Source organism: Mus caroli, unplaced genomic scaffold (assembly GCF_978045245.1).
Source record: "Mus caroli unplaced genomic scaffold, Mus_caroli_1 scaffold_13, whole genome shotgun sequence".
Classification (NCBI taxonomy): Eukaryota; Metazoa; Chordata; class Mammalia; order Rodentia; family Muridae; genus Mus; species Mus caroli.
The window spans coordinates 77201454-77223999 of NW_028227268.1; the positions used below are offsets into that span (position 1 = coordinate 77201454).

The following is a 22546-nucleotide window of genomic DNA, read 5'->3' on the forward strand; positions in this document are numbered from 1 at the left end:
TTTAGCATGGGCACCTCATTTTTTCTTTATGAGAATAGCCTCTGCTAGATGTTTTTGGTAGGTTGTCAATGAAGGGGTTGTACCTGGCCTTGGCCTGTGTTTTAGGCATGACCAATGGAGTGAGTGGTATTGCAAGAGTTGAACAAATGTCAGGGACAGTCATTGTTCACAGAGCTGCTGACCCTTTAAAGCCGAAGTTAAGGGTTCTCACCGAAGGCTAGGAGATACAGAACGAGCTTCTTAGAATCTCGCCAAAAGTAAAATGAGAAATAAAAGAATCCAATGGATTTTTCAGCTGACAGAACTGATCTCCAGAAAGGCAAGGCCAGGGAGCAAAGTTATTTCTGATTTTTTTTTTTTTTTTTTTTTTTTTGGTTTTTTTCGAGACAGGGTTTCTCTGTGTAGCCCTGGCTGTCCTGGCACTTACTTTGTAGATCAGGCTGGCCTCGAACTCAGAAATCTGCCTGCCTCTGCCTCCCAAGTGCTGGGATTAAAGGCGTGCGCCACCATGCCCGGCTTATTTCTGATTTTTAATGGAACAAAACATTAGAAATTTAAGTCTGACAGAAAGAAATGCATACATACACACACAAAACATATATGTTGTGTGTGTGTGTGTGTGTGTGTGGAGAGAGAGAGAGAGAGAGAGAGAGAGATCTAAATCTAAAAAGGAATTAGGTGCAGGACATTTCAGAAATACATGTATTCTCAAGTCCATTTTAATGAAAAGCCAATCAGTGTACCCCAGGAACAAGTATTGAAAACAATTGGCAAGGAAGGAGTTCACTGTCAGTGGTGGCTACCTCAGGGGAGGGCAGATGTTCACAAGGCAAGTTACATATTACTGCAATGAAAGAAAGAAAGAAAGAAAGAAAGAAAGAAAGAAAGAAAGAAAGAAAGAAAGGAAGGAAGGAAGGAAGGAAGGAAGGAAGGAAGGAAGGAAGGAAGGAAGGAAGGAAGGAAGAAGGGAGGGAGGGAGGGAGGGTGGGAGGGAGGGAGGGAAGGAAGAAAGGAAGAAAGGAAGGAAGGAAGGAAGGAAGGAAGGAAGGAAGGAAGGAAGGAAGGAAGGAAGGAAAGAATCTGATCAAATATTTATTCTGAAAACAGAAAACCTAATTCAAAACTGTTTTTTAGAAGAAAACACAGGCTGAAGACAGAATGGAGTCGGAGGAATCAGAAGAGATACTAGATTTGGGAAGAGGAGATATTTCCCAGAGGAAGGGACATGGCTCCAAAGTCTAGACTGGACTCTTCCCATCTCCGGATGCAGTCAGACAGCAGATGCCTTAAGAATTAACATTCAGTCTTGTGGAGAAACCACCCAAGAGGGATATGTAAACCCAGAAAAACACAAAATCCAGCTGATGCAAAGGAACACTCAGCCACAGAGACTCTGGGTCAGCTGCCAGCTTGCAGAATGTGTCACCAAGCCTACCTCGCCTTAGCATCTAGAGATTCAGAGGGAGTCATTCACAGGTCTGACTGAATTCATAGGAATTCAACAGGAAGTCTCCCAAGGGCACAGGGCCCACAGTTAGGCCTGCTTGTGTCTTCCAGCAAGTTTACTAAATGGATGATATAGTTAACTAGGGAGGGAATTAATGAGCACTCCAGCGTACCAGGGGCTTAGAGCAGGGTCTGGGATCTGAAAGACAGAGGCTTTGATTCCAGCTCTGACTAGTATTGTCTCTACAGCCACTAGCTGGTTACTTGCTCTTCAGTTTCCTCTTCCCATGAGTAAGGACAATATACCACTGAATCAAGCAATTTAATAATACAGAGAGCAAGCTGAACTCCAATCATAGTAGAGAGGAGCTGGGTAGAAATTAATAATTATCATCATTGCTTAACTTTTAGAAACAGTCTCATATAGCCCACCATGGCCATGAACTCATTATATAGCCTAGGATGGACCCTGAACTTCTGACCTTCCCATCCCCACCTCCAGAATGCTGGGATCACAAGCACAGATGTGCAGCAACATGCCCAGTGTTATAGGGTGCTAAAGGTCAAGTCCAGGGCTTCATGGGTGCAGGGCAGTATTTCCTTACCAATTGAACTACACCCCTAGCTCCTTGGTAGTGCTTTTAACAAGGTTTAGGATGGAAGAATCCAGAAAAATGAATGGATTTCACTCGAGTCTCTCTCTAGCTCTCCTCACCGATTAATTCACCCATCTATCACTTAAGAGAGGAGAGGAAAAGCAATTAGCTCATTCCTAGAATCTGTTTTCACAGACTGAGTAATGGACGGCTGGTTGAGAGGTCAGAGTGTAATGATGTGCCCTGGGTGCTGGGGAAGAGATGTAAATTTTCCCACAGGAAATGCACTTGAGGTAAGGACACTTTAAGCATATTCAGGGTTTTAAGAGGGGGGAGCTCACTTATCCTACCCAGCAGCATCATTCAAATGAACTGAAGTGAGGAAGATAGGGGATGAGCCAAAGAGAGGAATCCAAACTGAGCCTCTGAGGTATCCACACCCGTTCAGGCACATGTATTCAGAAGATAGCTCATTTGCAGCTTATCTGAGGACTTGCCCTCGTCAGCAAGGGGCTCTTGGAGCCTCAGCATTTAAAGAAGCTTTAAAACCCTCAAACAGATTTCTCATCAGACTGCATATTCCCTTTAAAGCAGGGACCACAGTTGTCTTTGTAAGCTCCTCCTTCCTGGCTCCTAAAGCAGGCAAGACTCATTTAGCCTTAATAAGTGGATAACTGAATTAATGGACAAATGAACCTCCTATGTATTATAAGAACCTATCAGGTAGCAGCCATTCAACAAGAGAAACATCCAGTGACTGGGGGCTCCTGAAACCACCCACTCCAGTTCTGACTACGTGTCCTCTGTAGCTCAAGTTCTCACCCTGGATTAAATATGACCTCTCTGCATGTAGCACCTGCTCATAGGATCTAAAGCTAAGCTGTGCTGGGGTAATGCATGCCTTTAACTCCAGCACTCGGAGGCAGAGGCAGGTAAATCCTGTGAGTTCAAGGCCAGCCTGTTCTACAGAGTGAGTTCTAAGACAGCCAGGGTTACACAGAGAAACCCACTCTCATAAGACCAGAGAGAGGGGGTGGAGCAGGAGTTAGGAGTGGGAGAGGTGGCTCAAGAAAGGACCTGATTCCCAGCCATCAAGTAAAAAAGCCAGACATAGAAAGCAGAAACATGTCTGCTAACCTCAGTGCTAGGGAGGCAGAGGCAGGAGGATCCCTAGAATTTTGGGGTACGGCCCAGCCAATCTAACAGAATTCAGTGAGCTACAGACTCTGTGAGAAGTCCTGTCTCAAAGCATATGGTGGAGACCAACAGAGAACAACCTCAGGTTACCCAAGCAAACTCCACAAGCAAAATGCAAAGTAGGAGACCACACCTCAGACCTACAACATCAAAAGAGAAACTGAGGCTGGGGCCTAGCATTCTGTCTTAACAGCACTTCCCTTCCACCCCCACCCCCACCCCAGGTAATCCTGATGTGAGAACAAGCCTACAACCGATACCCTAAACCACAAGTTTCTGAAAAAACTTCAGAAACATGTGTACATGGTCTGACTCCCAAGCCCCCTCACCTTCCTGTCTCCACCACATCCTGGATTGTTGCAAACCTGAGAAAGCCAACGAGTTTACACTTTAACAGCACACCTGAGAGGTAGAGATTCCTACCCGTTCCCATTTTGTAGACAAGGGGCCAGGTCACTTTAAGGGACCATGACACTTTTGGAGCTCGATTTCAGCCTCGAGTTTGTGAGCCAGAGTCTTTAGGCACTTTGTTGCTCTGACTATCTTAGATGAAAACATGAAACCAAACCATTGCCTGGAACTTGGAGATCAAGTGTAATTTGATGATGATGATGATGATGATGAAGAAGAAGAAGGAGGAGGAGGAGGAGGAGGAGGAGGAAGGAAGGAAGGAAGAAGAAGGAGGAGGAGGAGGAAGGAAGAAGAAGAAGAAGAAGAAGAAGAAGAAGAAGAAGAAGAAGAAGAAGAAGAAGAAGAAGAAGAAGAAGAAGAAGAAGAAGAAGAAGAAGAACGTCTATCATATCAAGGCAACTATACCCACTTGGATATTAATGTCTACATTGAAGAGCCATGGGGTTAGCTAAGCACGGGGCAGGATCAAGACAGTTTAAAGTAAGAAATTCTGGGCTAGTTCTAGCTAAATAACCTTTTCCCTGAATGGGCTAAAGATGTGAGCCAGGGGGAAGCAAAGGGGTCATGTTTCATCACCATCTGTACAACTTTACCAACAGGGACAAAGCACTGCTTTTAAAGGCTCTCCACTGTCCCCAAGAGAAGGCTGAATCTTCCCATGTGTCCAGGCAGGGGGATTCTGGCACTGTGCTCAGGACAAAAGTTGTTGTCGAATTCCCAGAGAAGAGACCACATACATGGACACTGAGTGGCCAGATGTCCCTTCTCCAACTACATCTTTCTCTCATCTCTCTGATAGGGGGGCTGGCTCAGCATGGTGGCAGGAAGCTGTCTCTTACCACTGGCATGCATTAGGGTTTTCAGGAAATGATTTGTGTGTGGAAGCCTATCCAAGATTCCCACCCTCCCCTCCCCCTCCCCCACTGACTCTGATAGAGAAAACACTCCGCTATACTCCCTTATCTTCAGTCCTGTCTCTTCTGCCCTAAGGAGACCATGGGCAGGCTGAGAGTAGCAGAAGAGGCTTTGCTGTCCTCATGGTATCTTTGTCCTCATGGTGGCAAAAGCACACTGCAGCCCTAAACAGGGGCAAACCCCTAGTCACCCAGACCCCAAAGTCCTTAAACAGATCCTCCATCTTGCCGGGAGTGGGGAGGGGTCTAGAGAGATGGTTCCATATTTCAAATCACTAGCTGCTCTTATAGAAGACCCAGGTTAAGTGCCCAACACCCACATGGTGGCTCCTAACTTTCTGTTCCTCCAGGTCCAGGGGTCCAGGTCACTGTTCCCCAGCATCAGATAGGCAAACTGGTACAAAGACAGTTTACAAACTACCTTGAAAAACACCCTCTTCCCACGTGCCGGACATGAACAAACGCGTCTCTGCTCCTGCCCGGGCTGATTTTATTGCTGCCCTCCCCTGGTGTGTCTAGTCCTGAGAGTATCCAATTGTCTGGACACATGGAGTCGAAGACCAGACTCTCACTATTGACCTGGGGCCTAGGTAGGGGGTTGGAAGGTGGTTAGGGGTGGGTCCTTATCCTGTCCGGGATAGATATATGGCTGCCTTCCATTTTTAACTCTCACTCTTAAGGTCATAGACTCTGGCCCAATCACTCTACAACACCAGGAAAGGCTTTGAGAAAGAAAATACAAAGCCCCAGAAGTCAATCAGCCCCATAGTAAGAAATCTGCGTCTTTAATAGATTTTTCCAGGTGATTTTTTAAGGGGGGGGGGGGGGGCTCTGGGAACCACCCTGCTCTGTTAGGTTTGTTCTAACTTTTTGTTTTGTTTTATTTTTTGGTTTTGGGGTGTTTTGTTTTGTTTTGTTTTTTTGAGACAGGGTTTCTCTGTGTAGCCTGTCTGACCTGGAACTCACTCTGTAGACCAGGCTGGTCTTGAACTCAGAAATCCACCTGCCTCTGCCTCCCGAGTGCTGGGATTAAAGGCGTGTGCCACCATGTCCGGCTGGTTTTTGTTTTTTTAAGACAGAGTTTCTCTGTATAGCCCTGGGGGGTCCTGTAACTCACTCTGCAGATCAGGCCGACCTCAAACTCAGAAATCCGCCTGCCTCTGTCTCCCAAGTGCTGGGATTAAAGGTATGGGCCACTACTGCCCCACTCATTTTAACTTTTTAACCTTCTGGGTTCCCTCCCTAACCTTCTAGTCACCTCTCCACAAACTCTCAAAACAACCTAGAAATAGGTATTGCTTTGTGTGAGGGTTAAAAAAAGGGATCTAATGATGACACTAGCCCATCAGAGAAGGACCCAGAGCTGTCCCTGGTTTTCATACTGCACTAGGACATTGTCTACAAATACAGAACCATCTATATTCATAGCTATGTGGCCAGAAGGCTTCCAATAGCACACACCTCGTATATACTCTGAAGGCTTTGGATTGAGTGCCTGCTGCACTGGCCTCTCCTTCCAGGCCATGGCACACGGCAAGGATGACCATGGTTCATGAGGACTGTGGGGGAGGGGAGATACTCTGTCAAGACTCAGACTTAAAAAGGCTTACCAAAGTTTGTCAAGACTCTATCAAAGGGTCCTGGCTTCAGGGAACTACTCACAGTGAATTAGGCTATCGCTCACATAACCCTGTAACATCAGATGTTCACAGGTAAAGGCTTTCGTATAAGACTATATAACTGCAAATATGTCCATTCAGTTGGAAAACAATAACCCCAGGTTTCCATTAAATGTAAACGGTGCCATGTAGGGCGCCCCAGGACAGGAAGTGTATCTGAAAGGCAGACTTTACTCTAATGAAATGGCCTGTGCTACTTCACATTTTGGGCAGAATTAGAAAAAAAAAATCATCCGTATAATTTTCTTTTATGTTGGTTCTCCAGTAGGGTAAACGTAAGGAGAGAAAAAGAACCAAGTTTCCCAAATCAGCCTGCACTTTGCTTGGTCTACCTCTGACTCTAAAGGAATGGAAACAGATTTGCAAAAGCCCCATTGCCAAATAAGGCACTGATCTTTCAGGGGCTCACAAGCACCAGCATTCCTTTGTGAAGGCTCAGAAGGGCCCTGGAAGGCTGAAGGTTGCTCCTATAGTGAAAAGCTGAGCCCTCCTCCCATTTGAGCAAGGCCCCTGTTGTCTCGGGGACCAACCTAAGCAAGATGGTACCACCCACCAGCCCAGCTCTCAAAAAGCCAAAATTTTGGGTATGTTGTCTTTAGCAGCCTATTGAGGGCATCTTTACACAAGGCATCAAAGCAACAGTCCCCTTTACCAGCCGCTTCCCATTGTATTTCTGGTTTCCAGAGACCTCACACCCCTCTGAATAGCTCCTGGTCCTGAGTGTGGTTTTTATGTTATGCCCAAAGCATGTCTGGATAACCAGATCCTTTAGCCAGCAGGATCTATTTAATCCTCCCCATGGCTCTCTCTCCACTGTGAATATGAATATGAACATGAATATCCATCAGTACAAAGAGGGCCTGACATCTCATGATCAGGCAAGCTTAGCTAGCTGGCAAGACACCTGAGCGGCCCAGGAAATGGCTTACTGATAAGAGTTTGTGGGTTTGCTTAAGGATGCCCTATATAGCCTGTCCTGAACTGAACATTTATTGGTTAAGACTGGTTCGGGGAAATTAAATTTTCTCAGAAATACCAAATTTTAAAGAGTAAGAAATATCCCCTGGTAGCAACCTGTATAGTAACCAGTATTTGGTAAATAATCACGGTTGCTGTTCATCAGATTAGCTGAAGTCACAGCGACCTGGGTAGAAGTACTAGGAGGGGGGAGGGTGTGCAACAGGGGGGAGGGGGGGGACACAAGACTGCCATACTATGAAGAGAGGCTTTATGACTGAGCCTGGGGGAGTGGAGGAAAGCAATCGCCAAGAAACCACCAGATCTTTTAAGAAACTCAGAACAGGGGACCAGGTATATCTGACCCTGAAAAAAGACAGAATGGGTATCTGAAAACACAGACTTAGCACCCTCAAAGGTGGGTGCCTCTGGCTAAATACCTGAGAACTAGTCTAAACCTGCCCTGGGATTCTTAGCATCTCAGAACACAAGTGAGGACCACTGAAAGGGCCCCTCATGGACCACAGTAGGCTACTATCCTAACCTGCCTAGCACCTGGGCCAAGTGACAGTGGCCTAGTTTGAATTTAGGTAAATCCTCCCATCTCGGTACACTGCAGACTAGGGTACTGGGAATTGGCCAAGGCTCTTGCTCTAACTTAGCCAAATGACCCGGTCACAAGCCAGGACTGGAAGGTCTCAGCTCTGAAGGTCATGGTAAGTGACACTGCAAGTACATCAGAGGCCCTGCCCAGCAGCAGATCCCAAAGAGCCTATCATCCCCGGATCCAGTCCAAAGCAAGGCATCTACCATAATAATAAAAAAACCTTTATGCCCTAACCTCTCTGCCCAATCTTTCCCTTTTACAGATAAGGAATCTGAAAAGAGTAAAAGTAACATATTGTCATGAAAGTTCTAATCTGTTTCCAAACACAGAAGTCTCAGTCCACAAGGATATGTGAAATCCTGGTGGCAGCTAGGTCAGGAGTCGGCAGAGGAAGGGCGTTTGTCCAACCTCGCTCGTAGTATGTATTAGAGTCCTGATTTCATCATACACTTACTTTAAGTGCTTGGCTCCAGGACCTACATCTGCAACCCACCTCACACTACAACTATGACTAAGGCCAGCCATATGCCAGGCACCGTGCTAGCGGATTGTTGAGCATTAGCCCTCAAAGGTCGGTATCATTCCTACCCTGTGGGGACCTACCTCTCTCCCAGGATGAAGATGATCCATGAAAATACCTGAAAAGAGCTGACAGGCCATGTGGAGGCAGGTTTTACCAGAAAGTCCCCCAGAAACTCAGGCCCATTTCAAACCCACCTTCCTTCTTTTCAGAACTAGTATGAAAGCCGACTTCCAGTTTCCTCTAGTTATAAAACTATGAGGGAAGCGTGCATATATGTGTATGTGTATTCCTGTGTGTGAGTGTGTGTGTGTGTGTGTATAGTTGTGTGGGTACTGTCAAGTTTGTGTATGTGTGCTGAAGGCAAGGCTGGCCTAGACACTGGGAGCTGAGAGTCTCTTGCTCTACTCGTCCCAACCACATCGTTATACTACATATCTCAGAATCTAGTCTGACCTTTGTGTAAACCCTAAATCTAGAATTTGGTTAAGGCAAGAAATAAAGAGCTTACAGAAACGGGGCCCCTGTTGGCCCTTCCAAGCTTAGATCACTCTTTCCTTTATGATTCAGTGTCTCTCCAAAGGAATTCTTTTTCCCAGAATTCCCTTCTCCTGAAAGGTTTTGAAAAAAAGAAACTATGCTTGATATAATGCAGCCATTATAGCCACTTGGTCCATCTGGACCTCTCCCAAGGGAGGCTGATGCAAGAGGAGACTATGAGGTCCCTGCCAGTTTTCTCCAAACATGCTACCTGGGGGGAGGGGAGGAAATCCATGGGGACACATGGAAGCCATGAAGAGACCGGAAAAGAGCCTTATGCCCCTAAATCAGAAAGACCCAGCTTCCATCCGGCTTAGTCAAGAAGCTGAGGAATGCCTAGCTAAACTTCATCCACTCAGAGGTATTACTGTTTGCCACAAAAGCCAATATGAGACACTTCCAAACCCCAGCAAGGCTCCCAAGTGACGTCTCTACTGCTGAATAAGCAGAGGCCTGCTCCTGAGAAGTGAGGTACTGAGATGTTTGGAAGAGTGAGGGCTGGGGAGATGGCAAAGCAGGTAACGAGCTTGCTGTGTGAGCCTAAGGGCCTAAGTTCAGATCCCATCACTCACTGAAAGACACGGAGACCAAAGGATGCCTGGGAATTTGTTCACCAGACAGGCTAGACAACTGGCGAGCTCCCAACTTGATAAGACCTTATCTTTGGAAGCAAGGAGACGATGAGCGATAGAGCAAGACAACAGGTACCAACTTCTGTCCTCTATATGAGCATGGGAATCCCACACTTCCCCCATGAGTACACACACACACACACACACACACACACACACACACACATTCACTCGCACACCAAAACTCAGATAAAACAGGGCAACTAGGGGAGGTAAGTGTGGGTGATGGGGACACGGGTTGAGTTTTTGCAGCAATTTCCTTAGCAGATCTTGCTTTGATCCCACAGAGGTCGTGACTCTCAGAATAAAGACAGTCATTACTTCATCGAATGAGAAAAAACAAGATCTGAGTAAGAAATTGGCCTATTTCAGGTCCCACCGAAAGGTAAGGACAAACCCTGGGACTTGACACTGATGTCTCACTTGTTATTCAATGGAAAATCACAGTAAGTCCTTGTGTCTGTCTACCCTCTTCTTCAGCCCATATTTGCTCTATCTCCCCATCTCCATGACTCCATCTTACAAACCAGCAATCCATCCTTCCCTCTCCATATGGGTCATCTTGTCCCCATATCAGACGTAAAGTGTATTTGGAGCTGTCTGTCCTATCCGCCTCTTCTACCACCTCCCATTGCTCTCAAAATAAACTCTGGCAAGGCCCTTCAGGAAATCGTGCCTATGTGTTCCCCACCCCCACCCCCTACCCCTGGGCCTGTCTTCACTTCCTTCCTCTGCTCAGGATGTCCTAACCAGAGAGTATAATTTCTTAGCATCTTCCACCTAGTCTTTGGGTCTTTGTTTTTCTTACAAGAACTTTGGTACACACACATTTATTTAGTCATCATGAGCAGACCACACCACACTCCTTCTTCACTCCCTTGTTCTAAGAAGTTCCTAAGACGTTGATCTAGGTCAGTAGGTCAGTTCTCCCAACAGCACCTTCTGTTTTTCTCCACCCTAGCAGCTCACCTTGCTCTACTGTAATTGTCTGTGTCTTCTCCACTAGACACGAAATCCCTTGATGTCAGAGATGTCCTTGCCATTACTTAGCCCAAGAACACCAGACACACAGTTGGCACTCACAGTATATGCTGAATGACAGGACAGAAGGAAAGAAGGACAAAATGAAGAATTCTTAATGAAGGCTGGGGAGAAGTGTTTTCACACAGATGAAGTGTTTGCAAGGCAAGCACAAAGACCAGAGTTCAATCCCCCAAAATACACACTTTTAAAAAGTCAGGTATGGTGGCGCACAGGTTTAATCTCACTCAATACTGGGGTGTGGGAAGATTCCTGGGGTTCAATGGCCAAATACTTTGGAAACTTCAGGACAATAAGATGTCCTGTGTCAAAAAACAATTAAAAATTATAAAAGGTGAGTGGTACTTGAAGACCCAACCGCCAAGGTCATCCACTAGCACCCACCCACCTCCCCCACACACAACTTGAGGTGAGGGGAGAAAAGAGGGGAAGGAGGGAAGGGAAGAAGGGTAGGAGAGAGAGAGAGAGATTGATTCTCAATGAATTGTCTAAACTCAACCCAGGACCCTAGTGACTTCCATTAGTAAAACCAGAAGTCTCTAAGCTAACACTCATCCCTAGCCGGATTTAGATAGAAACTACATCTCACCCCCAACCTAGAACCTATTCATTTAGTATTTAGTAATCAGGAGAGTGCATGTGAGCGAATGTGTGAGTACATTTGTGTGTATGTGTGTGTGTGTGTATGTGTGTGTGTGTACACATATGTGTGACTCCACCCTAAATGGAGAGAATGCAAAGCTGATTTCCTTAAAATCAAAATCCCTCCTGGATAAAACGTCAATTCCCTTACGTGTTACTCCAGGGTCCCCAATGCTGCTTTCACCTCTCACAGGTTTCCCCTGAGAAGAGTCAGGATCCATTGCCCAAGCAGAAAATTTTAAAGGAAGAAAATATCCTCAAATGTCCAAGGAGCCTAGCTGAAGAGTCATGGTCTTAGAGATAGGAGAAGGTGGTGGGACTTAACAGTGCTCTGCCCAAATGTATATTCATCCATCCATCCCTCCATCCATATGCATCCCACCCACTCAAGCTGAGAGGACACCACCTTAGCCTTGTACTCAGCTCCTTGCAATGCCTAGAATCCCCAGACACATATTCACCCCCATGGTTCAATCCACATTTCGCTTCAGCTAGGAAAGGTGGAGGGGAAAAAAAAAACGCTTCCCATTCAAAGCAGAGCCCAGTTGTCAAATATTCTTCAATCATCTTTCTAGAAGCTCTGTTCGCCTCTCTGACTGTATGCTTGGCCCCAAACAAGGGAACTCAACTCAAATGCTAAAGTGAAAGAGAGAAATAGTGAGCTGTCTGTCACTTGAATCTTCTGGAAGCCCAGCTGAGGAAGGAGAAACCAACCTTCTCTTCCCCAACTTTAACACATCATTAATGAGGTCAAACAATGGCTACTTAGGGATGCTGGATTCCTAACAGATGATGAAGACTTGGGTCCTTGGTGTAGACCAAATATTTATATAGTGTCTTCCCAGTCTTAATTCCTTCCTGATTCTTCCATTCATCCCTTCTTTCTGTGTCATCCAAAGCAGCCCCTCATCCCCAAAGACTGAGCTCCAAGTAAGTGCCCTGTCGGGGAATTCTCCTAGGACCCCATTACAGACAGAGACGCCCTCTCTCCTCTGGCCTTGCAGCACTTTATTCAGCTCTGCTTTGTTATTATCTCTCCTACAGAGGGCAAAAATAACCGTTCCCATCCTTACACAGCGCCAAGCACAGGGCTAGATACAGAGGTACCCAATCAGCAGTCCCCCTCATCAAAGAGCAGAAAGTTAGCTGAGGGTCAACAGGGAAATCTATCAACTGGTAGATAAATGGGACATTATAAGCTGGTGTACATATAGGATAGAATATATACAGCAACTTAAAACAACAACAACAGACATTCGATGCCATGCATAAACCTCAAAAATACAGACCTAAGTAAAAGACCCTATTAGGGAAGAGCCCAGAGGGAGGAAAGGGGAAAGGGTAGAAGGGAGGATAGAGAGCAGGAAAGAGGAGCAGGGGACAGAGAGAGAAAGAGAAAGGGTATATTGCCTAATGAACTTATATGAATCACCCAGACTGGCAAATCTAGAAAAAGCAAGTTGAAGTCTGTGGCTTATAGACTGATGAGGGGAAGAAGGGGAAGGCCTGTCTTAACAAAGCATCCCAAAGTAAGTGGCTCAAAACCCAGAAGTTTATAACCACAGTCTGAGGCTAGCAGGGCCATGTTCCTATGGTGACTGCAGACATGAGAGACAGAGACAGAGACAGAGACAGAGACAGAGACAGAGACAGAGAGAGCCCTTCCCAGTCTGGTTCCTTCTTCTTTTTTCTCCATCTAATTTTATTTTTTATTTTTTTTCCTTCTATTTTTTTAAAATTTTTATTAGGTATTTTCCTCATTTACATTTCCAATGCTATCCCAAAAGTCCCCCCTACCCACCCACCCCCACTCCCCTACCCACCCACTCCCCCTTTTTGGCCCTGGCATTCCCCTGTACTGGGGCATATAAAGTTTGCAAGTCCAATGAGCCTCTCTTTCCAGTGATGGCCGACTAGGCCATCTTTTGATACATATGCAGCTAGAAACAAGAGCTCTGGGGTACTGGTTAGTTCATATTGTTGTACCACCTATAGGGTTGCAGACCCCTTTAGCTCCTTGGGTACTTTCTCTAGCTCCTCCATTGGGGGCCCTGTGATCCATCCAATAGCTGACTGTGAGCATCCACTTCTGTGTTTGCTAGGCCCTGATTTTATTTTAAGACAATCAAGAGCAATAGCATGTAAGGTTATAACGTTTTAAATCTTGTCATGTCAGCAAATGGCTAGTGGGGTAAAGGCACCTGCTGCCAAACCTGATGACCCAAGTTCAATCCCTCTGTCCCAAATGGTAGAAGGAAAGAACTTGTGGCATTAGAACTCAGTTCTTTGCATGTCTGTGTCCTGACTCCCTTTCTATACAGAATCCAGTCACCCTGCATTAGGAGTCTACCTTACTCATCTTAACAAAATACATGTGACTCAATTTCCAAATAAGATTACTCAGGAGTCAGGCTCCAACATAAGCATGTAGGCAGATAACAATGCAATTCAATCTGTAACACTGCTAATGGGTTCTTCCTGGAATGAAGGAAATGACTCTAGGTTAGATTATGGTGGTAGCTGCCCAACGAAAAAAATACCAAACTAATTGTCTTAAATGGTCAAGGTAAATGGTTGTCGATGCACAGTTGGTATCAACAAAGCTATGTGAAATAGAAGTAGAAATGCTTGGGTTTCAAAGAATACCACGAATGGGATCATGGAAAAAAAGCATGTAAAGGTATAGAGAGGCCAATGGCAATCTGCCCCCAGAAACACAAGTGTGACTGGCAAGTTCCCTTGACTCCATCCTCATCTGTCAGGGAAGTGCTGTCCTGACTAGACCCAGGTGTGACCACTCGTGCTTACTTCATGAGGTCTCACCATGTTAGACTAAATCCCCTCAGACACAAAGCCATGAAAGCCTCCCTCCATATGTTGCTTCTTCCCTGCATTTCATCACAGCAGTGAGCAAAGCAGTTAGTAAAGCAACTATTTAAGGATCTGCAGCGGCGGCGGTGTTTTGTAAACCTGATCACTTTTCAGGCTCACAAATTGACATTTGAATTGTGAAGTGTTACTTGTCAGGGAGGGCTGGAAAGATGGCCAAATGGTAACAACACCGACTACTTTCCCAAAGGTCCCAGGTTCAATTTCCAGCACAAACACTGTTAACTCCAGTCCAAGGGAACCTGATGACTTCTTCTGGCCTCTATGGGTACTACATATACATAGTACACAGACATGTATTCAGGTAAACACTTATAAACATAAAAGAAAATAAATAAGTAAACCCTCAAAAAGTAAAATTAAATTTAAAAATACAAGATAACTGTGTCGTTATCTTATATAAGTAGTCAATATAATATCACATAAGCATTTTTAAATGATCCTAAGTGCATATGGAAATGTATCCATAATATACTCTCACAGACACATACAAGTGAAATGGTACAACCTTCAAATATAACCACCATATGTTCTTATAACTCTATCAGTCCTATAGAAAGATCTGCCAAACACTTAAAGACTCTTCCACCTGTTGCTGCAGTGTTATTTGTAGTAACAAGAGATCAGAAACTCGACTCTCCCTTAATAGAAAAACAGTAACTTCTGATCCATCTTAATCACCATGGACTCCTGTGTCTCCATTTATAAAGAGGAAAAATAGAGCTGGGACAGTAGCTAGTGGATTATCGAACTTATTCTGCAAGCATAAGGATATAAATTCAAACCCCCAACACCGGTGCAAAACTCCAGGCATAGATATTCATGCCTGGAAACTCAAATTTTGGTTTGGAGACAAGATCCCAACAGTTTACTAGCCAGCCTGAACAGCAAGCTTCCAGTTCAGCGGAAGATCCTATCATGTGTAAGACAACGAAGATGACGCCCAATGTGGGACTTCTCATTTGTATACATAGGTGCATGTACCCATACACTTATCTGCACATACTACACACATACCACATACCAATATCACACACACACAACTACAAATGGGCTAATGTGGGAAAATGCTGATGGTAAATGTCTTAGTTTGCTATCTATTGCAGAACAAACAAAAGCAACCTGGGAAGGAAAGGGTTTATTTTACTTTATACGTCATAGTCTGCTAGGAAGGGAAACTGAAGCATAAACTTCCAGCAAGAACCTAAAGGCAAGAATGGAAGCAGAGACCATGGAGGAATGAATGGTGCCTACTGGCTTGCTCTTTTGGGATTTGTCAATTTGCTTTCTGATACAACCCAGGACCACCTACCTAGGGCTGGCACTGCCCATAGTGGGCTTGGGCCTCTTATATCAATTATTAATCAATAAAATGTTCCACAGGCCAGTCGGATGGAAGTGTTTCATCAATCCAGGTTCTCTTTTCCTAAGTGACTCTAGTTTTTACCAGGAAGACAAAAAACAAACAAAACAAAACAACAAAAAACTAAGCTAGCACAACAAATAATTTTAAAGTTATACATTAAGTATGATCTCATTTTTTAAAAAACCCATAACTTCAATATTTATATAGTTTTTGGCCCCAAAGTAACATTGAATGGTTTCTGATAATGCCCATGTTATATTTCCAAGTGAAATACAATAGGTCATAAAATCAAGGACCCAGTAGGACTCAATTTGGGTAAACACACAGAGTTAAGCAAGTCTGTGTAAACCATGAAGCTCATGGTAAGAGCTCATCCCCTGGGCTGTTGTGATCTACAGGTCAACAGCCTGGTGAGTAAGTATGCTCACAGTCCATAACAGTCCCCAGTGTCTTCCAAGTCCCCAGTTTCCCTTAGCTCCGCAAGGGTCCATCTGAGGCCACCGGGGCAGCTGACAGCTTCCTCCCATTCATTTTACCCTGGCTCCCAGTGAAGGGGCAGCCAGAAGAACTAAGCTGGAGACAAAAGACGAGGTGCATATCCTTCCTTGCTGTATGGGCAGCCCTGGCTGCAAGCCCAGGGAAGAGATAGAGACGGAACTGGTAAGCCCATCCCCATGGCCTTATCAGGAAGGTTCAGGCCTCGCTATGAGAGTCCTGGGGACTGACTCCACAGGCCCAGAAAGAGGTACAGTTGGGCCCACACAGGAGACGGCTGCTACGATTCATGTTTATGATACAGTTAGGTCAACCTGGGCATGGCTGGAGAGCAGAAGTGAGTTTCCTTCCCGGGGCAGTGGATTTTAAGGTCAACTCTTTTTCTTACATTTGGGGAATCAGCTCTGGGGAATTCCCTCTTACATCATTCCTCACTGTTTTCCTGACCCTGCAGAATACAAATAATAATGGCTATTTATTGCACTTACAGCATGCCAGGCACTGAAAGCTCCTTAAGATCATTACATCATTGAAATCTATCCATAGTCACTGCGACTAGCTATATGGTATGGATAAGGAAACAGAGGTTAGAGAACTTGGCAAAGCCTATGCCTTGTCTTGTTTCCTCGTTCTACTGCTGTGATAAAAAAAAATACTCCTGGAAAAGCAACTTAAGGGAGAATTAAGAATTTATTTTAGCCTACAGTGCATGGGTATGTCCATCATGGTGGGGAATCCAGAGCAGGGGGACTTGATACCACCGGTCATGTCACATTCAAGTAATAAACTATCTCCATCATAAGAAAGCCAAGGGCTATGAATGCATGTCGCTGCTCAGCTTTTCCTCTACTAACATAGCTCACAGGGAATGGTGCCGCCCATGGTGGGTGGCCTTTCCACCCCAGTACAATCAAGATAATTCCCCATAGGCATGGTCAGAGTCCTGTCTTTTAGGTGACTCTAGACTCTGTCAAGCTGATAACACTAGCCTTCACACCTTCTACAGACAAGAGGATCCAGGCTCTGGTCCATACCAGTCTGAATTACCCCCATCACATTACATGGGCATTCTAATTCCAGTTAAGGCTTGGGAAGAGAGAAGGTGGTAATTTGAATGAGAATGGTCTCCACAGGCTCATAGATTTGAGTGTTTGGTTCCCAGTTAGCAGAACTGTTAGGGAAGGATTAGGAGGCGTGGCCTTGTTGGAGGAGGTGTGTCACTAGAGTAGGCTTTGAGGTTTCAGAAGTCCATCCCTGGCTCTGGTTTTCTTTTCTCTGCCTGCAGACTAAAGTTCCGATGTGAGCTCTCAGCTACTGCTCCAGAGCCATTGCCCGTCCACCCTGCAAACTCAAATCCCCTACATAAGGAGTATGGAGTAACCCTCTGCGGCTGTGGGCAAGCTTCCAATTAAATACTTCCTTTTAATAAGTTGCCTTGGACATGGTGTTTTACCACAGAAGGGGAACAGTAACTGAGACACAAAGAACGGGAAAGACACAGTGAAGATGCTAGGCACAGTGTTAACCAAGAAATGTTCAAAGCACATTAAGTCAGAGAAGCACAGCCGTTCAGTGGTTAAGAGGCTTGGAATTTGGGGTGGGAGCAACAGTTTACTCAGTAAAGTGCTGGACAAGCGTGAAGACCTGAGTTCGGTTCCCAGAAACCATGCTTTTAACGGGCACACATGGGGGCAGAGGTTTGCAACCCCAGTGCTAGGGAGGAAGAAACAGCTGGATGCCTGGGCACCTCTGGCATACTTGCCGAGCTCCAGAACACAGACCTTGCCTCAAAAGAACAAGATGCATAGCTCCAGAGGGACAACACCCAACAGTTGGCCTGCGGCTTCTATACATCCTGCATTAATGTGCACAAATATGAATCTGTATACACACATAAATACATACACACACACACGGGGGTGGGGGGCAGAGGGAACTGACAGAGAGCAGGCAGACAGACAGAATGACTGACTGACTGACTTAGACCAATTTGGACTTTGGACTCAAACAGACCAGACTCACATCTATCTCTACCTCTCACCCTGGTGAACTTGAAAGCATTATAATATTTCAGAGACCCCTTTTGCAAACAGACTAGCATAGGTCCCTATATCTCATACAGTGACTGTGATGATGGCATTAACCAGCTATGTAAAGGCTGCAGACCAGACTTGTTATGTCCATTTGCAGTGAGGAGTGTTAAGGCTGTCACCATTATTAACATCCAACCACCATCCCTAGTTACCCTCCCCACTAAGTTCTTTAGCAGAGTGGACTCTTATCAAGAGATGGTTCCCAGAACTTAAGAAAGACTTGACAGGTAACACACAGGTTTCTCAATATGTTTTGTGCTTGTCATTTTCTCAGTGGTAATGCCTTGCATCATCAAGATTTTCAGAAAAGATGTTCTAGAAGGAAGTGGTAGATAAAGGCTTGAAAACCTAGCTATGTGGAAGGCTGATGTAGGAGCAGTCAGTCAAGGGCATTCTGGACAACTTTGTAGAAAACCCTGTCTGAAAAATGAAAAGTAAAAAAAGAAAGCTAAAGACATAGCTCAGTGGATGAGTGCTGGGCTAGCAGATGAGGCTCCCAGCTCAGTTCCCAGTAACACACACACACATAACCACACACACACACACATACACACACACACATACACACACATATACACACACATATACACCACATACACACACACAGACACACATATACACACACATACACACATATACACGCACATACACACACATACACACACACATACATACATACACACACACATACAGAGAGAGAAAGACAGAGACAGACAGACAGACACAGAGACACACGAGAAAGAGAGAGAGGGAGAAGGAGAGGGAGAGAGGAGGAGGGGGAGGGGAGAGGGAAACAAATCTTTATTTTTTTAAATTAAATTAACACAGGAGAGTGGAGTAATGCCTCCAGGAGTTAAGAGTACTGGCTGTCCTTCCCAGAATCCACATGGTGCTTTGCAACTGTCTATATTTCTGGCTCCAGAGCATCTGACACCCTTTTTCTAGCCTCCTCGGGCACCATGTACACACGTGGTGCACAAACTTAGATGCATGCAAAACACCCATACACATAAAGCACAGTAACAAAGTCATTTTAAAATAAATTCAACGCATACTGAAAGCCTACTTGACACACGACAGACACTGACTAGAGGGATATAGCCCAGCATCTCTAAGCCATAAACACGTTCGTGTTTGTGTTCTAGGTTCGGTGGGTTAAGACCACAGAAGCTTGTCTTCTCCGCAGCTTTGGAGGCCAAAAGAATAAAATCAGCTTTACTGTGCCAAAGATCCAGGCTTCAACAGGAGACTCCGCCTCTGCCAGCAGCGGTGGATGTCACCATTCTCAGCTCATACATGCATGCGTCACTCCATGCTCTGTGTATGTGGTCCCACCACCCTCTCCTGCCTGCGATCAAATCCCTCTCTGCCTTAAAAGCAGAGCCTCCTGGGTGTGGTGGCACACGCCTTTAATCCCAGCACTTGGGAGGCAGAGGCAGGAGAATTTCTGAGTTCAAGACCAGCCTGGTCTATAGAGTGAGTTCCAGGATAGCCAGGACTATACAGAGAAACCCTGTCTTGAAAAAAAAAAAAAAAGGCAGAGCCTCTGGGGCTCAGTGTCAACACATCTTGGTCGTTTCCATTTTGGAGGCTGTCTGACTGACACCCTGGGTGACTGTGCAGGGCGTGCCTTCAAGAGAGCACTCGCAATTATTAATACCGAGACCAGCTCTGAACAATTGACCCCAAAAAGGTACTGTTTCCAGTCATTTGGAAAAGATGTAGTCCACTCAGGCTGCTGCAACAAAATACCACAAGCAGAGAGGCTTATAACCAACAGAAATGAATGTCTCACGATTCTAGAATAGCTGGTATCGGCCAAGAGCCACTGTGCTAAGTAGACGTTGATTCTAGCTGCACTTTCACATGGCAAGAGTATTCTAGCTTCCTGGGGACTCTTAGAAGGCCGCTTAACTCAAGCCATGAAAGGCAGAGACAGCATGACCCAATCACCTTATAAAACCATGCCTAACGCATCACCTTTCAGTACATGGGCTTGAACGAGACATAAACCCCCAGCCCATGGCAATCAGACAGCCTGCTATTGAACAAGTGTGGCTAAGAATAGTCTGACTCGCACGGAGATCCTATCAGACACTGACATTCCATTTGCTCTACCATGTCAGGGCTTCTGCACAACATGGGAACTGTAAGATGTAATAAATCTGTCTCCAAGCTGCAGTGGGAAACTACAACTCAGACAGAACTTCCAGGTCACGCAAGGCCAAGGCCTAACAGCACTCCGCATTCATATTAACGCATGCATCCATTCATCGCCTGGGATGGAGTAGGCCTGGTTCTGTTCTCCGTATTTCCCACCCAAAAATATGTCTGTGGAAATTTTCAGATAGCCACAGGCAGCTCTCATTAAATTCTGTTCTCCCCACCCGGCCACTCAGCTGCTTCCTTGGCACCAAGTCTCACAGGATTAACTGCAGGGACCCGGGAGCCCAGCTGCACACAGGCTTTGCAAAAACATTTGGAATACCTGAGATCTGCCAAATACTTGGTTGAAGTACGCTATCCTTTAATTTCTTGGGCCATGTGTATTTTAAGTGAAATGTAATCCATATGCCTGTGACTCATTTTAATGCAACTCAGCAAAGCAAGGTCTGCTAAGGGCACTGGGTCGCCAGCTAAGCCTTTCCCAGTGTCTCTTTGACCCAGGAAATTGAATTTTGCCAACAACCAATAGAATTTCTGACCAGATGAAATTTCTGACCAGACAGGGCCAAAGTGAGGTGTCCTTGACTCTAGGTAAGATTTTGAAATCTGTCCCCATCTGAGAAGGTGCTGGGATGAAGCACGGGGGTAGGAGTGCTGTCCTGTTGAATTGGCTGAATGTTTCTAAGAGAATTCCATGGAAGAAAGACAAACCTGAGAATGAGAGGCAGTGAGTAATTTGAGTTGTCTGCTGAAGAGAACCCTCTGCCTGGTGATTCGCCATGCATCTGTCCCTCTGTCATTAAACGATCCAACTAGGGCTAAGGGGAAAGGGAGGCTGGTAACAAGTGGCTGTGGGCTGGTATGGTGGCGGCTCGTTAGATGTGATCTCCTTAGATGGGAAGGGGAGGGCAGAAGCCTGTCATGAGTTTGGTGACATCCTGGGCTATCGAGTAAGACCCAGTCTTTAGAAAACAAACAGAAGGAAGGAAGGAAGGGAGGGAGGGAGGGAGGAAGGAAGAGAGAGAGAAAGGCAAAAACAAAACAATTCAGAAATGACTTAATTTTCTAAGCTGTCTCTAAAGTTTCAGGACAATAAAACCATCCTCCTATCCGATAATAGCTGAGCTAGAAAGAAAGCTTATTGTCAAAAGTCATAGTGAATAGTAAGACTCTTAAAACTCTAACCCAGCTGGGCGTGGTGGCGCACGCCTTTAATCCCAGCACTTGGGAGGCAGAGGCAGGAGGATTTCTGAGTTCAAGGCCAGCCTGGTCTACAGAGTGAGTTCCAGGACAGCCAGGGCTACACAGAGAAACCCTGTCTCGAAAAACCAAAAAAAAAAAAAAAAAAAAAAACTCTAACCCATCAAAAGTTATAATGGGTAGTTAAACCCCACCCTATGTGGAGTTAAGCTCCACGTGCCTGAGTTCTGCCTTAGTATTGACAGCATAAACCAGCCCAGATAGCCATTGTAATTGAGGAGCCTCCACCTTAAGATCAAAGGACCTCTCTCTGTCTTTCTCTCTCCCCCTAGTCCCCCCCCCTCCTTTTTTTTTCTTAGTTTTTCAAAGTTTCTTTGTGCAGTCCTGGCCATCCTAAAACTTGCTCTGTAGACCAGGCTGGCCCTGAACTCACTGAGATGGGCCTACCTCTGCCTCTGCCTCATGCAACACCAACGGTATGGGCTGCCACCACCTGCCACATCCCTTCTTGAGACCAAATCTAAACATCCGCAGAGTATCCTCAAGAGAGAAGAGTCAGCCTCAGGCTGTGCTCAGGGGACAAATGGCGAGCACATGACAACAGCACAGATAGTGCTGACACTATTTCTCCTTCGGTTGGTTGGTTGGTTGGTTGGTTGGTTGGTTGGTTTTGAGACAGGGTCTCATATAGCCCGGTTGTGCTCAACCTCAAAGTGTAGGCGAGGATGACCTTGAGCTGTTGACCCTCCCTCCTCCATCTCTCAGTGCTGGGATTGCAGGCGTGCACCATCAAGGCCAAGTTATATCCTGCAGGGAATTGAATCCAGGGCCTCACGCATGCTAGCCAAGTACTGGAACTGAGCTCCATCCCCAGTCCTCACTTGCTGTTGAAGGTGACCTTGTAATACAGTGATTTTTTTGCCCCCTGGTTCAGCTCTGTCTTAGAATCAGCTTGAACAAGTTGGTGGAGTTTCTCTTAGAAAAGGTAGCCGCAAGGCAAGAGAACTGGAGTCCACAGCCCCCTAGGAGTCTGTCTCCTAAGATGACTTCAGCACAAGAAAAGTCTATCTAATTGCACAGCACATAAGGCTTGTCAGACACGGCCCCTAGGTTAATGGCAGTCCTCAGAACAGGGGGCGAGTCACAGAGAAAAAA

General features: G+C 45.6%; 1 protein-coding gene across 3 annotated transcripts in view; it reads right to left on the reverse strand.

Moving 5' to 3' along the window:
- Positions 1-22546, reverse strand: part of Adam19 (ADAM metallopeptidase domain 19) — a 90987-nt gene that overhangs the window by 53578 nt on the left and 14863 nt on the right. The window lies entirely within an intron of this gene.